Source organism: Myotis lucifugus, unplaced genomic scaffold (genome assembly GCF_000147115.1).
Source record: "Myotis lucifugus unplaced genomic scaffold, Myoluc2.0 scaffold_63, whole genome shotgun sequence".
NCBI classification, from domain to species: domain Eukaryota; kingdom Metazoa; phylum Chordata; class Mammalia; order Chiroptera; family Vespertilionidae; genus Myotis; species Myotis lucifugus.
In genome coordinates this window covers 6,065,264-6,082,192 of record NW_005871111.1, presented here as the reverse complement: position 1 = coordinate 6,082,192, position 16,929 = coordinate 6,065,264, and the positions used below count along the sequence as shown (strand labels likewise).

Here is a 16,929-nt window from a genome sequence, read left to right as displayed (position 1 = left end):
CGCGGGGAGCCAGTGGCCCTCGGGGCTGGGGCTGGGGTAGCGGCGCCTGGAGCCGGGGGAAGGTCTCCCGCTCGCTTCCTCGCCGCCCCGGGCCGTGCGCCCCGAGCCCGGTCGGGGCTCGGAGGCTCCGGTGTTCCCAGCACAGGCTTGGCGGTGGTGCCAGGTTTGGGAGGAGGGCCAGCGTCTGGGGGCGACCTGGCGCCACGCCCCTCTTCCCTACTTTCTTCCGCTCTTTCTGGGGAGTCGCCCGCGGGTGCGCAGCCCTGGAACCCGCTGGGCGCGGGGGGTCTGGCGGGGAGATGGCGGGTCACAGAGGAAGACCCGGAGCGCACACCTCCCGCCAGGGACCCCGAGCAGGTGGCGACCCGAGAGGGTATTGGCAGATGATAGATACATGGGGAAGGCAAGACTCGGACATGAATCTAGCGTGGTTAAAAATAAAAAATAAAAGTATTGCGGGGACACTTATTGCGTGGATCAGGGCTACTTTTTTTCATTTTATGATTTTTTAAGTGTTAACTAGGGCATATCAATGAACGCTAATCTCCAAACGCTGTAGCTCCCGTCTCGGACACTCACTTGTCCCTCGCCGTACGTTTGTGTCTGGTAAACTTGACTTACATCATTCATAACTTTCGAAAAGGAACTCGTGATTCTCGATAAATCACTGCCGTGGAGTCAGACTTGGGGCATCGGGGAATCTAAGGGGAGGAATTGACGAGGCCTGTCATCTTGTGGTCACCCCTGTCCCCGGGCGTGGTTGTCTGTATACAAACAAGTGCAGAGAGAAGGAAATGGACAAAACCGGAGAAAAGGGAGGTCCCCTGTACCCACGTGTCAGGGCACGTTTAATGGCTGCTCCGAGTGGAAACAAACCGGGAATTTATGAGACCTTGTGGAGTTGGAGAAACTTCACATGACCAGCTTCCTTCCCATCAGTTATCCGCCCCCCCACCCCCACCCCCGCCTATCCCCGTTGTCTTTGCGGACCGACGCTGTTTATATTTCCTGGGGCTGTTGTAGCTTCGTCTGAATAGATTGTCTATAATGAATCTTTCGGATGTTGTCAGAGGCAGGGTCTGTATCTGTGTGTTCTCTCCTTGAAAAGCGGAGTTTGCTGTGGTTTTTAAAGCGCTAATCCTTGTACTGCACCCTCGCTGCTGCTTCTCAGCTCTCCCCATAGAACCTCCGGGATGGCGGCCCTCACCTAGAACCAGGAAGGCAGGCAGCGCTGGAGTGAAGGGTTGGGTATTACTATTGCCAAAACAATCATATTCAAGTCAGGAGCTGGTGTGTTGTTTTTTGTTGTTGTTGTTTTTTTTTCAAATCAAATTGTTTGTATTAGCAAGTCCCCTTCCCAATAAACACAAATGATTCACACATCTCATGATTTTTCAAAGTAATCAAACGTTTTATAGAGACTTCAATGATAAAAGGACTTGAGGATCAAATGTTCAGTCCCTTTAAGTTCCCTAACAGTTAACTAGCATCATAAAACCTTGGGTTAGATCCAAAAAAATACTGCACGGCCCATAAGAACTGCGACTTTAAACCTTATGAAAAATGCAGTCATATATATTTTTTGCAGTCGTATTTTTTAATGTGTTTAACCCAGGTTATTCACTAGGTATTGAACCCCGATAGCATTTAGATTTGTGTAGAAATACATAAATATGTGCATCTGTGCTTCACAAGAGACTGAAAAGATTAATATTATAGAAATTTTCTGTGTAGCGTGCTCCAGGCTGGTTTGAAAGACTAGGTCCCTGACAATAAAATTTGAGGTGTTAGGCTTGTGTTGTTGTCACTTGTTGAAGGAGGAGTGGTTTGTCAGGTGTGACAGCTAAGAGCTTCATAGTGAAAACACTTGAGGAAATGGTTAGCTAATTCAAGATTAGTTCTTGTTTTTTATGTTGAAAACCTCTGAGAAAAAGAACATTCACGGGCGGGGGGAGGGCGGGGGGAAGATAAATGGTGATGAAAGACTTGACTTGGGGTGGTGAATGCACAATACAATATACAGATGATGTGATGTATTATAGAATTGTACACCTGAAATCTATATAATGTTATTAACCAATGTTAGCCCAAATAAACTCAAGAAAAACGAAAGTTCACATTTAGAATTATGTCATTTATTGTGTTGGATTTGTAATTGGGTGTGTTGTTTTCTTTTTTAATTTTATATGTCAGCTTAAGCTTAGGCTTAAGCTAGGGAGGTAGATTGTGGAAGTCAAATAAAATTTTTCTGAGGCCTGATTCAGAAGAGAAGCAGTTTAACAGTGGTTTGTGGTGTGGGTTTTGGTTTATGCGGACAGACCTGGATCCAAATCTCAGTTATTTAACCTTTTTCAGTTTGCATTGTAAAATGGGGATGACAGTGGTCTCTATTTCTAGGGTTTTTATGAAAGTATATGAAACAATCTTTGGAAAACACTTTGCACCTAACACACAGTTAATGTCTGAAATTATTAGATATTTTCTGATCCAGCTGACTTTGGCAGCAGGCTCTTGGATAAATTATGAGATGGCAGCTAGAACCTTCAGGAAATGCTGGATAGTGTAATTTTAAATTCCGAAGAAGGTACCTGATGTTACAGATAGGTAGGTAGATAGATAGATGTAAGCTATTTGTTTACATATGTGTGTCATGTTTCTCCCACAGTGATATGAATAATTATGATTAATGGATTAACAGTTTCAGTATGTTTTTAGTGTTCAAGTTACAGATGTATAATATTTTTTAGAACTAGGCAGTCAGAAACATTTCATTAATCATATTTAAATTTAAAGAGAATTTATATTTCAAATAGTCCTGTGTATTAGCCCTGTATAGGAAATTAAACCAGGAACAGAAGTATTTGTCTTGAACCAAGTATGACTTTTAGTTAAAATATGAAGAAATGTGACCCAAGGGTATCCAGCTATTTACTTTCTCATGCACCAATGTCCAGTGCCAACAGATAAGCCACAAGTAGTGTTTAGGGCTGATTGGGAATGTTTAGTAAACGTTTTGTAAAAGCCTTATGACTGATTATAAACTTCCAGGGGAATGCATGTTCAGTTAATTCAGGAAATCGACTCATCATTGAAACATTTGCAAAATTTTAAAAAATGCTTTCATCTTTAAAAACAAACCCTTTTATAAGCGCCTGTTGTTTTTCTTAATGTACATTGGGTGCAAAGGATTGCACTGACTGGGATCAGCTCATGCCACACATGGCTTCTCATTTTACTAATTGTTCCACAGGGACACAGAGATGGTGCTTTAGAATATTTTAAAATAGCTGTAAAGGGTGTAATGTAGCTATGAATCATTTCTTGCCTATCACATTGTACTCTGAAGCAGTGGAGGACTTGACTGAATAAATTATTGATTCTTTTTACTCCTAGAACATCGTAGCATAGTGATGGATTCCTGGCTCCTGCCTCTAGGTGTGTAGAGTGTGGCAAGTTACTTAATATCTCTGGGATTCAATGAGGTGTTGTGAGGAAGTCATGAATCAATCTGTCTAAAGCACTCAGACCAGTGCCTGAAACATAGACTATGTTCAACAAATATTACTGTTAAATTATTACTCACTGAAATTTTCTTTCTAAATGTTATATAATGAGCATGTATTATTTTTGTAACAGGAAAACAACTGTACAAAATTTCAGTGTTTCCCAAAAATCTAACAAAGCTCAGTATTTTTTAAAAAATCCTGCCAAGCAGTACTTAGGAAGTAAGAGAATATACTTAGGCAATTGTCATTGCATCTTTTAAATGTGAAATGTGACACAATTTAATCCTCCTAGACCTCAATCTTATTTTCCTTTCTTTTTAGAAATTTAAAAGAAATCAATAATCTATGAAGTCCATGTTTTCTAGTTTAAGTAGGGAAAGGGCAGTGTGCACAGTTATAGTGCATTATTACAATTACAACCAGGTTTAAAAAAGCGTGTGTATAAACAGAAAGTCTAGAAGAACATCCAGACAAATGGATGATGGGATTCTGGTGCTTTTTCCCTTTTCTGTCTCCATTTTCCCCAATGAGCATGAATCCTATATAATAATAGCCTAATATGCTAAGTGTCTGGTCATCCAGTCAGCCATTCAACCAATCAATGCGTAATATGCTAGTGATATGCTAAGGCCGCTCAACTGCTCACTATGATGTGCACTGACCATCAGGGGGCAGATGCTCTGACTGGTAGGTTAGCTTGCTGCTGGGGTCTGGCCGATCAGGACTGAGCAAGACGGGCCGGACATGCCCTGGAGCCCTCCCACGGTCCCTCCCCAGCACTGATCATGCACCAGTGGGGTCCCTTGGCCTGGCCTGTGCCCGCTCACAATCCGAAACCCCTTGGGGGATATCGGAGAGCCTGTTTTGGCCCGATCGCCAGGCCGAGGGACCACACTGGTGCAGGAATTTTTGCACCGGGCCTCTAGTATATATTAAAAGTAATCCATTTGTGTAACAGTTACTCAGTGAAAGTTCTGATTTATTAGCTACAAATAGCAGGATTTTGTTACTGTTTTAGAAAAAAACACCAGCCCACATAGCAGTTAAATGTCAAAACCTTGGTAGTGGGAACTGTTTAGCAGTACAAGAAAGGTTCTTTCAGAAGTTTGCAGGTTTATCTTTTACGAGATGTTTGCAATTAGGCTCCGTATACAGACCTAGTCCAACAACCTTGACTATGGAAGTTGTCACTGCATTAACGAGCTGCAGGCACACAGCACCTTCAGCGTGTCAGATGCCTGCCAGACGGTCACGAAGAAGACACAGTGCACTTAATTTAACAGGAAAGTTCGATAGCTAAAAATACTTCCGGCAGAATTGTGTGACTCCGTTTATTGAGCTTTTCTACATCCTGGGCCCAGGTCTAAGCCCTTTACATGCATGGTCTTGCTCAGTCTTCTCAGCTGAGAAGGAGGGAGCCAAGGCTCCCTCAGTGGCCAGACCAGAAGTCGACCCCGAGTTGTTCCACTCCACGCCCCACTCACTGAGCACTGTGCTAAGAGCTGAAGTGGAGGTGCGTCCAGCTTCTCTTAGGGTTGGGATGACCCGCCTGAGAATTATCATTGCCTTTCGTTGGTCTCACCCTTCTTCAGACGTAGATGTTGACATTTCTAGAATTGTGTCAGAGACCCAGCAGGCCTGAAGTGATCTGTGAAATCAGCCTCTCCCTCCCCTGCATTCCCAAAGAGGGCTTGAGAGTCCAGAGGAAGGAACTGGCCTGCTAAGTCCTAGTCTAGAACCAGCTCATCCCAATCGGTCCTCACCCCTTTTCCTCTTTTAGGAATGAAAGGTGAATAATGAGCAGGTGGCTTGGATCCCGGGCAGAGAGTGGAGGTGATTTGACTGAGGGTTACTTCTGGCTGAATTATTCCACTTATTCTCTTGAAAATCATTTCTAGTGTCACTTCAATGTTTGGTTTATCATGTCAGGCTTTATTGGGTGTCGTAAAAGTGCTTAGCTGTGAGTGTCTGGTTGCCATCCTCTGACAGGGAGGGTTTTTGTCTTCTTTTAATGGGCCTGCATTTCAGAGGATTACTGTATAATAAAAACCAGGGTGTTGCGAACTCTTAAGACTGTTCAGACTTTCAACTCTGCGGGAGAATTAATAGCTGAAAGAAGAATTTCTTAGTAAATCAGTGGCTAACAATCTTTTGCAGTTTTCCTCCTTCACTGATTGTAAGCAGGTGACTTTGGAGCCAGGGGGATAGGAGGCCTTACATCCCTGTGTGCTTTCTTACGGAACAGACTACCATTCATTCCCCTTGCAGTCAACGTCGTGTAATTGATGTAGATCCCGTTTGGTTGACTCAGGAGAAAGCGTAACTTTTGATTTGACTTGGGTTGGCTTCCTCACAAATGCTCACTGAAGTGGGTTCTGAATCAGCCTTCCTCTCTGCGCTTGCATTCTGTATATAGAGAGTTGCCTTCATTCCGATAGCTCAGTGGTTCCCAACCTTCTGGCCCTTTAAATACAGTTCCTCATGTTGTGACCCAACCATAAAATTATTTTTGTTGCTACTTCACAACTGTAATGTTGCTACTGTTATGAATCGTAATGTAAATATCTGATATGCAGGATGGTCTTAGGCGACCCCTGTGAAAGGGTCGTTCGACCGCCAAAGGGGTCGCGACCCACAGGTTGAGAACTACTGCGGATAGCTGTACGCAAACCAGCATGAGCCCTGTGGGGTGGAATTTTGACTTTACTGATGTGTGGGGAGCCGGCACGGCCATGGCATACTCATGCCAGCTCAGCCTGGTTCAGTGACCCTGAGTGGGGGCGATGAAAGGCTTAGAAAAGACAGACATGAGAATGAAAGCTGGGTCTCGGTGGGACACTGCCCCTATGATGGACAGCGCCAGCGCCCACAAGCCCTGTCTTTATTTTATAGCAGATGCCACGAGGCAAAGTAAGGGCGTGACCAAGATGTTTACAAACATTCTTCTGGGTTTCAATCCTTACTCAACTACATGCACCTGAATTATATCAAGCCCACATCACTCAGGCACGTGGGGCCACGTGTTCGGACCACAGGTTCAAGCTTACAACTATAGCTGTTGGCTATAATTGTGCTGGGAGGGCTCTGCCCTCCAAGCTGGGACTTGCACGTGGCAATGAGAGGACTGTGCCCTCTCCTCAGTCCAAGGCTTGAACCTGTCCAAAACACTGTAGCCGTGCCCCATACTTTTGTAGAATAATCAGGCTTTTATTTAGCTGCAGATTACCAGCCAAGATGTCCCTGAGCACTGGATAGTAAACCCTCAGCTCCACTGGGGACCCTTTGACTAAGGCCTCAACCTTGCAGTGACCTCAAATTTTGTCTGCTTTTCAGGGAGAAATTACTGCAGAGGAACATGGTTTAGCTCTCAACACGAGCTAAATAAACCTAAGGATGGAAAGAGGATTGATATAAAACCATCACACCAGTTTAGTCAACCCGAATCTCAGGCAAATTGGACAAGTGTTGAAACCAGCAGACTTGGTGCCTGACCTGTACCGAAACCTTTGAGTTATTAGTCTGTTGCTGGTACATGAGACCATCTTCACATGGGTGTATAAGGTCATGATCGGCTGCTTAGACAAATTGTTAGGGAAGGTTGGATGTCTGGCCAAGGAGCAGAAGGCTTGGATTGTGACTTCTTGACAGGACTGTCTTGAACCCATGTACAGGGTATTCACTGCCCAAGAGTGCTGGCCAAGGGAACAAGTGGTAACGCAAATCTTCTTAAGGAAGTCGTGTGTTCTGGCTCAGACTGCCTCTGCCAGAGGAAGGGACACTTCTTTCTGATGCCATCAAGCCCGAGAGGCCAGGTCCACTGGGAGGGGTTGCCTCTCTAACGCAACAAAGTTGTGATGTGGTCAGCAGTCGCATTGCCTCTCATAGCCCCTCCAGCCCTTGAATGCCATGAGCCAGCAGAGTCTGACACATGTGGATGCTTAATAAATACCAGTGGAACGAAGGAATAAAGCTTGTTCTCTACAGCGTGTGCCAGCCACGTGCATGAGCCACTGTTCTTTTTAAATCAAAAAAGAAAAATTGATTGTATTGGCTAGGAATGCCCATTCAGTGGTTCATGGTCTCGGTGACAGGCTTCAATTCATCATTTCCTAAGACTTGCACTTGGGGTGGTGTTGACATTGCTGACTGTTGGTCGAATGCCAACAACATGCTTAGTGTTGCCTGACACATGCCGGGGTCCCCGCACCCCTTTTGTAGTCCACCTGATGAAGGGAATGCAGTACTGACTCCTGGGAATGGGCACAGGGGTTCATGTTATTTATTGACCAGCGGCGGGCTCTCCCCTTTGGGACAGGATGCAAAGGACAGTGGCCTTAGGGGCCTTTGGAACTTATGAGCGCTGCTTCTTGTGTAAAAAGACTTTTCTGGGTTAGGGGGTAACAAGTAGGGAGCCTTGTTGCTACCAAAAACTAAGAAAGGGAGTGTGTGTGTGTGTGTGTCCGTCTAGGTCCGTATCCCCGGTACCAGCTGGTGCTTCTTGCAGGCCTTCTTTTTTAAGTTGATCCCTTAGAAAACCTACTCTCAGAATTAACTTCCCTCTCCTGGCTCCTCTCCTGGGAGGTGATCTGCACAGCAGGTAGGATCAGCCATGTTTAGTGGGTCAAACTGCTAAGACAGTGGTTCCGAGGATGAAGGTTTGTACTTCGGACCTTGGTCTTCTACTGTTTCATGGAGAGGCTGTACCTTGTGGGAAAAGCCCACAGGCATAGGAAGGTGAACGCCTTTCACATTTAATCTGGTTAAATGCAGCTTTCTTCAGGCAAACTCTGATTCCCAAAACAGAAATAGCAGAAGATAACAATCCCTAACAAGGATTCCCTATAGGTTTTTTGTTTTTTTTTTAGATTGCAAACTTAACCTGTTGCATTTATAGTATGATTTGATTTTACAAAATTCCAGGAGTCTCAACTTTTCAGGAATATTTCTCTGTCGAATTAAGAAGAATATTCCTATTCCGGCACATGCTTTGCCCTCTTTTTTTTTTTTAAACATAAATATTTGATGAGCGGTGTGCTTCAGCCATTACTGTCCACATCCAGAGAGCAAATAAATGCTCCTGGCATGCTGCCTAGGAGGCAACCCAAGTGCCTCCCATTCACCCACCGGTCTCTGACTTCCTCCTGGCTGTAATGAACATCAGAGGGCCCAGGGACACCCACACCCAGCAGGTAACATAAAACAGGGCAGAGATCAACTCTCCATGTTCACTCTGCTCACCTCCTGAACTCTGGACTCAGCTTCCTCTGATTTGCTGACTTGAGAACTCACCTGCCTTCTCCCAAGTTTCCCAGATCCCTGAGCTAAACTCCGTAGCCTTGTGTCTTCCAAGCTGGTCTTGTCTTGTTCTTCACACTCGTATGAAAAATGGCTTATACCACCTCTTCATTTTTTAAGATAGGCAATATATTTATATTGTCCCCACGAACCTTACAACCCTATCAAAAGGTTCACACTGAGACAGCTTGCTCCCCTCTCAGCCACGCCTTTCCCACACTACATAGCAACCTGTAAATACAATCAAATAAGAATATGTATTTTTATTCTCCCTCCTTTCACAAAAGACAGCGTATTATGTATACTCTTGCGATGTATTATAAATACTCTTCTGTGGCTTGCTTTCTAAAATTAGCCGTACGTCCTGGAAGTCTCAGCTCAGCACATAGAGGTCTCTCTCAGTCTCGCGCTCGCTCTGTCCTCTCTCTCTCTCAGCATAATAGTCTTCCATTGTGTGGATGGACCATCATTTATTTGGCCAATCTCTATCACTGGGCCTTTGGAGTCTTTCCAGTCTTTCGCTATTACAAACTGTGCTGCAACAAATAAAGGTGTAATAAGTCATTTTGCCCTCGTGCAGGTGTACCTAAAAGCCGGATTCCCAGAAGTGGGCTGCTGAATCACAGGGCTCATTTATCCCCCTCTGGAAGGGCTGACTCATATTGCCCTCCCACAGGCGACGTGCTCCTGGCTGGCCTGTCTCCCCACAGCCCCACCAGCAAGAAGTGTGTCATCTCATTTTTCTTAATCTGCTTAGGAGGAAATGGTAACTTTGGTAACATTTTCAAATGATGAGTAGGTGGGGGTTGGGGGCCACTTGTACATCTTTTCCTGTGTGCTGTTCACACCTGTTGATCCTCCTGTGGGCATTTATTGGCCTCTCTTCCTGAAGCAAGACTCTTGCCTACACTGCTGTCAAAATCTCTTAAATACTGACTTCAGAGTGTGATGGCTCTTTGGGGCCTAAGGGTAGAAGCTGGCTGCCAGATTGTCAGCGCAAAATTGAGAGAAGTGGAAAGCAGGGTTTTCTGCCAGTCGCTAATGTCTGATTTATAAATAGTTTTCAGCTAATGGTATTATTAAACTGAGGCTTCTCCAAAACCTTTCTGAGGATGATCTTCTAGTCTAGAATTTCTCCCTCTCCAACAAAAACAAGAGAGAGGGGTTGAGACTACGTAAATTCCAATGGTACTTTCTGCAAAATCTCTTAAGAAATGTGGAGTTTTCCATTTCCATGCCTCTCCGGAAAGGTTACACACGCCGCAGTTTTAATCTGCTGAAGTGGGCTCCTCTCTCCCTTTGATCTCACAGAGAGCTGTTTACTCCATTTCCAAGCTGAAAGAGAAGAGAAAGTAAAAGTACAATGTGAGGAGACCAGCCAAAGTTCAGGGTTTGAACAACAGGTGTGGCGTTGGAGTTGCACACAATCATCTTTCTTTTTGAGATGTTCTTTCAGGCAGCTATTGGGATGCTAGTGTAATGTACATTAATTTTCCTCTGTTTAAAAATGAAATCCATCGAGAGAGAACTTACAGGTTAGGACATAGACCAGGGGTGGGCAAACTTTTTGACTCGAGGGCCACAATGGGTTCTTAAACTGGACCGGAGGGCCGGAACAAAAGCATGGATGGAGTGTTTGTGTGAACTAATATAAATTCAAAGTAAACATCATTACATAAAAGGGTAAGGTCTTTTTTTTTTTAGTTTTATTCATTTCAAACGGGCCGGATCCGGCCCGCGGGCCATAGTTTGCCCACGGCTGACATAGACTGTGCTTTTGTTTGTTTGCATTCAGAAATTCATAAAGTTAGCTGACATCTCCATCAAAACAAACAAACAAACAACAACAACAAGAAAACTTCACAACAGTGATAACGAAAACCTCTCCTCAGAGTGCCTACACTTAGCTCCGGAAGGAGAACCTGGTCTCCCAGGCCCAGTGCTCCCTCGCCAGCTTCTGAATATGTGGATTCTGATTTTGGTGGAAGTTGCTTTTCAGCTCTCTGGAGGCTTATTGTTTTCTCCTGGTGCTTCTCTTTCCCTGTCACTGAGTGTTGCTCTCCCCGCTATAGTGTCAGCTCCATAGGACAGGTTCGTGGTCTGTTGCTCTGTCGCCAATATCTAGAATGTTGACCTAGCACCTTGAAGTGCTCCATTGATAGTGGATGGACGAATGCTACTGCAGGTACCTAACATGCCGTACTGTTTGTTTGTTTCTGTTTAACTGCTAAATTGGGCTCTTGGCCAGGTCTTCGTGATCAACATTTTAGAGATCTTATGTCAGACACGGACCTGATGGGGCTGGGGTGGGGGGAGAATCATGTTAGCCATTCCTTGGGCTGTCAGCAGGATTCTCTAACCCAGTGGTCGGCAAACTGCGGCCCGTGAGCCACATGCAGCTCTTTGGTCCCTTGAGTGTGGCTCTTCCACAAAATACCACATGCGGGCGCGCACGTACAGTGCGAAGGAAACTTCGTGGCCCATGCACAGAAGTCGGTTTTTGGCCTGGGCGAGTCTATTTTGAAGAAGTACTGTTGAAAGATTCCCAGGTGATTCTAATGTGCAGCCAAGGTTGAGAACCACTGGTTTAGAGCTAACGCTTGCAGCCCGAATCACCTGGGCAAGTCACCTGACCTCTTGGATAATTTGGCCCATTTTCAAAATAGAGTTAATATCACCATATTTCAACAAATCTAAGATGCCATCCATTATGAGACGTGACATTATTCCGTGTGCCACAAAGAGAAAAAATTGCCCATTCAGCTATAACCCATATCAACCCTAAGAGTGTGCTAGTTTTCTGTGGCTGCCGTAATGCATTACCAGAAATGTAGCAGCTTAAAACAAGACCCGTGTGTTATCTCACAGCCTTTAGAAGTCGGCATGGGTTCGGCCGGCTTCTCTGCTCTGGGTTTGGTTTTACACAGCCGAAATCACACTGGGAATCTTCGGGAAGAATCCTTTCCGGGGTCATTTAGGTTGTTGGAAGAATCCAGTTCCTTGCTTTGTGGGACTGAGGTCTGCCTCTTTGCTGGCTGTCAGCTTGAGGCCACCTTCAGATCTTAGAAGCCTCTCCCTGGTCCTTGCACTTGGACCCTAAAATCTCAGAGCCAACAGTAGCATAAGTCCTTCTTGTGCCTGGAATGACTTTGAGGGGCCCTTCTGCTCCTTTTCTCTGCCTCCAGCTCCAGAGAAAATTCTCTCTTGTAAAAAAAAAAAAAAGGCTCATTTGATTCGATTGGGCCCACCTGGATCATCCAGGCTACTCCCCCTGCGTTAAGATCTGTAACCTTAATTATACTGCGAAGTCCCTTTTGCCTCCTTACAGAACGTACGCACAGGTTCCAGGGATTAGAACATAGACATCTTGTGGGGGATGGGGACATTCTGCCTATCACAAAGAATTGTCCCCATATCAGGGATGTTAAAATGTGAACAGAATATGCTTCTTAGAATTGATAAAATACGATCTTTGTCTTGGGTTTAGGAATAAAGGAGCTACTACTATATATAAAGCATTCAGCCTGGTAATAGTAAGTGCTCAGGTGTTAACTATTGTTATTGTAATTACTTATAGGGCTCACAGAATACCCATCACCTTTCATTTCGATTGAAGTTATTCTCACAGTTAAATGTGTTTGGCCAACCCTGAGAGAAAACAGTGTGGCAGCAGTTCATTTGATGACAGCGAGGGTGATAGTTACTCCTTGAGTGACAGCTGCATACCACGTGCTAGGAGCTTCACATACACTTTCTCTCACCTTGCAGTAGCCCTCCAGGTAGGGAATACGTTTACAGGTGAGGAAGCAGGTTCTGAGAGTGTGTACACTGCTTCACAGCAGGCAGTAAGCGGTGGTGGCACCTTGCTCTCAACCCAGGTCTGTCTGCCTCTGCAGTCAGCGGTCTTCGTGGCGCCAGGTTACCTGTCCCACAGTCCCTGGGGGTACTGTGTGAGAAGTGCAGGAGGAAGAGGTGTCCACCAGGTGTGTGGGCTGGAGGAGGTGGCCTCCTGGAAGGGGAAGGGACACAGAGAACAGACATTGCTCTGTGAGGTGTCTGTCTTGTACTCATATTTGTACTCTTTGCTAATAATTGTTTAGCTCATTGAACACCAAGGGCCTGTTTCGTCATCTTTTCTCCAGTTTAAATAAGCACAAAAATGATCTTTTTTTCATTGATATTATCAGTTATCTACGCTATGGGGAGACAGCTATGAACAGTATTGTGATATTTTGATTTATACTAAGATATATATGTGTGTGTGTGTGTGTGTGTGTGTGTGTGTGTGTGTGTGTATGTATGTATGTGTGTGTGAACTTCCTTCCTCCCTTTCCTGGCACAGAACTCCTAAAAACCTTGGAATTTCTTAAGTGATGAGATAAGGGTATCTTGCTTATGTTAATGAGGTGACTTTTGGACTTCAAAACCAACCCCGTGATTAGAAGGTTGGAACTTTCAGCCCCACTCCTCAGACTTCCTGGAAGCGGAGAAGGTGGGAGTTTGAATCAGTCACCAGTGGCTGGTGGCTTAATCCATCATGCCTACATAATGAAGCCTCCGTGAAAACCCAAAAGGATGAGGTTCAGAAAGTTGCTGGGTTGGTGAACAGGTGGAGATGCAGGGACATGGAAACTCAGTGCCCTTTCCCCATTTTTTGCCCTCTGCATCTCTTCCATCTAGATGTTCATCTGTTTCATTTAACATCCTTTGCAATAAATCGGTAACCTAGTGAGTAAATGAGCTTTCTCAGTTTGAGCCACTCTAGCAAATTAATCAAACACAGGGAGGGGTCCTGGGAAGAACCTCTGATCTATGGCTGGTGGGTGAGAAGCACAGGTGAAGTTGTAGGGCTGATCCCTTAACCTGTGGAATCTGATGGTATCTTTCGGTAGATAATGTCAGAATTGAGTTCAATTTTAAGACACCCAGCTGGTGTCCATTCCTGATGGTGTGGAAACACCCCCCTTTCCCTCCTCAATGAAAATTGGGATTGTTGACCAGACCCTTTTATATATTGTGTGTGATTTTTAGCAGTAGGGAATTTCTTCTTTTTAAACCATTGTAAGTGTAACCTGGACAAATGGTCAAGGAGAAATGGAGGAGAGCAGTTTAGCAGAACTGGAGTAAAAATAGTAGTTGTTGGAATTCAATAAACTACTCTAAGGTCACAGTTTCTAGAGTTTTCCTAAGACACAACTACAGATTGTCTGTCTTAGACTCTTCAAATTCAGACAGACATTGTTGGAAACTACCTAATTATCTTCCCATCAAAACGTGCTTTTCTTCCTGCTTCTTCTGAAAAAGTCAGTGCAAAACATCTCCATCCCCCTCAGGAAGCCCAGCTCTGAACCCCTGAGTCATCTGGAACCCCTCCCTGCTCTCCACCGCCCTCCAGCTCAGACACTGCTCACTCCCCACCAATGCCTGCAAATCTACTTCCGAACTAGCCCACATGCCTGCTCTTTACCCTTACTGCCTCTCACCTGGATTGTCGCCATGGCTTCCTAGCTGACCTCTGCCCTCCAAACTGCCACCAGGGTCATTTTTCTAAAACATAGATCTGAATGTCACTTCCTGTCTCCCAGCTGCCTGAAGGCATTATAGTTAGTGATGAGTTTCACACTGTCCAGGTTTAAGGCCTATGCTTTTTATGAACTCTGGAATCTTGAAAGAGTTATTCAGTTGCTCTGTCTGTTTCCCCATCTGTAAAATGGGAGTGATAATAACACCTACCTCACAGGTTTTGGAATTTAAGTGAGTTAATATGTGTGGAGCACTTAGGACAGTGCCTGGCACACAGAAAGCCCTCAGGAAACATTATTATCCCATAGTCCTTGAGAACACAACCAGAGCTCATCTTTCCTACTGCTTCCCACATCATCCCTCCCCCCTCCCGGTGCCATTCAAAGCATGATCTACAGACAGAACTGTTTGTTGATGATCTGCAGCTAGGTAAGTGCACACACGGAGAGTCCATAGTGAGAGATTTTCATAGCAATTAAACAGTCATTTTACATCTCTTGAATCTAATAAAACACTAGACTTGCATTTTATATTTCATTTTTCTAACGGTTTGCTTTTATTGCATTTTATAAAAGTATTGGTCCATGATGAATTGGAAATAAAACCAGAAAGCTGACTGATCTTTCACCATGGATAGTTTGGGAAGCATTTCTGTGTTCCCACACACCTTTCTATTGATTCACACTGGCCAGGTTACCCATACTCACCATGTAACATTAAATCTCTCTGGATTTTTGTTACACCGTTTCCTCTGCCTAGAGATTATTTCATATTAAGCACCTGTAATAAGTGCCAGACTCTGGGGACATAGGCTGACTAAGGTACAACCTCACTTTTGGGAAAGTTTCACTCAAACTACCCAGCGAGTTCCTGATTGTCTTTTGAAACCTAGCATAATTTCATTCTTTCATCCATTAAGAAATCATTTATTAAATGCCAACTGTTTACTAGGTACTCGCTGCATTCTGTTCCTGCCTTTAAGGGCCACCAAGCTAATGGGGGTGACAGACACGTAATGATAGTAGGCTCGAGTGTTAAACAGCAACGTGAGGAGGGAAGTGTGGAGGTACAGAAGAAGGTGTGCCTGGCTTTGCCTCGGCTGGGGAGGTCAGAATGGTTTTACAGTTAAAGTAGATGCAGTGTCATCAAAAGATGAAGACCCAGATATTGAGGGCAAGCCCAAGGCCAAAGCCCAGCTCTGTCACTTGCCAGCCATGTGACTTTGAGTGGCTGCCTCTCAGTTTTATTCCGTCCAGGCCACATAACAGAAGACCACAGACAGAGTGGCGTATCAGTGATAGCAATTTGTGTCTCCACTTCTGGAGGCTGAGTAGTCCAACGTAGGTTCAGCGTCTGTGAGAGCCCCCTTTCTGGTTCCTAAACAACTGTCTTCTCTTCTCACTGAGTTCTTACCTGGGGAAGGTGAGGAGCTCTGTGCAGTCTCTTGTATAAAGGCACTAATCTTACTCATGAGGGCTCCACTCTCATGGCCTAATCACCTCACAAAGGCCTCACCTCCTAGTACCATCACAGTTGGGTTTAGGATTTCAACATGAATTTTGAGAGGACACACACATTCAAGACCATAGTACTCTCTGAATTTCAGAGTCCTCCTCTGTAAAAATGGGGATAACTATCTCACAAGGCTATTTTGAGGCTCACCTGAAATTATTATATACACACTAGAGGCCCGGTGCACGAAATTCATGCATGGGGGGAAGGGAGGCTCCCCTCAGCCTGGCCTGCTCCCTCTCGCAATCCGGGACCGCTGGCTCCTAACTGCTCGCCTGCCTGGCTGATCACCCCTAATCACCTCTGCCTGCTGGCCTAATCATCCCCTAACTGTTCTTCCCTGCTGGCCTGATCACTCCCTAACCACTCTCCCCTGCCAGCTTGATCACCCCCTAACCACTCTCCCCTGCCAGCCTGATTGCTCCTAATCGCCTCTGCCTCAGCCCCCACCACCGTGGCTTTGTCTGAAAAGACGTCTGGAAGATGTTTGGTCTAATTAGCATATTACCCTTTTATTAGTATAGATGGGTCTAGAACAGCCGTGGGCAAACTACGGCCCTCAGGCCGGATCCGGCCCGTTTGAAATGAATAAAACTAAAAAAAAAGAGACCCTTTTATGTAATGATGTTTACTTTGAATTTATATTAGTTCACACAAACACTCCATCCATGCTTTTGTTCCGGCCCTCCGGTCCAGTTTAAGAACTCATTGTGGCCCTCGAGTCAAAAAGTTTGCCCACCCCTGGTCTAGAACAGTGCCTGACATCTACAGCTCCATAAATGTTAGGAGATATTACAATTGCTGGCACCTTTTTAATCTCTTCTTTACCCCCATCACTGGACCTCTTTAGATTTCCCCTTGTCTGGGTTTCCAGGGGTATGCTGTTCAACCAATTATCACACCGAATTGTACAGTTTTACCTACCATATTTCTGGCTGCCCTCCAGAATATATTGTGTCCCTTGGAGTCAGTGGCCTTCTTTCATCGTTATATTGCCAGTGACGGGCAGTGTCCAGTGCAGAGAACACCCAATGAATGTTTAGAGAATTTATATTTTATTAAAGTAATCCAACTTTGAGCACTTTTGAGAAAG

At 44.9% G+C, this 16,929-nt stretch overlaps 1 protein-coding gene across 4 annotated transcripts in view; it reads left to right on the top strand.

Annotated features, from left to right (window-relative positions):
- GNG12 (G protein subunit gamma 12) overlaps positions 1-16,929 on the top strand; it is a 117,237-nt gene that overhangs the window by 417 nt on the left and 99,891 nt on the right. The gene's annotated exons all lie outside the window — the stretch shown is intronic.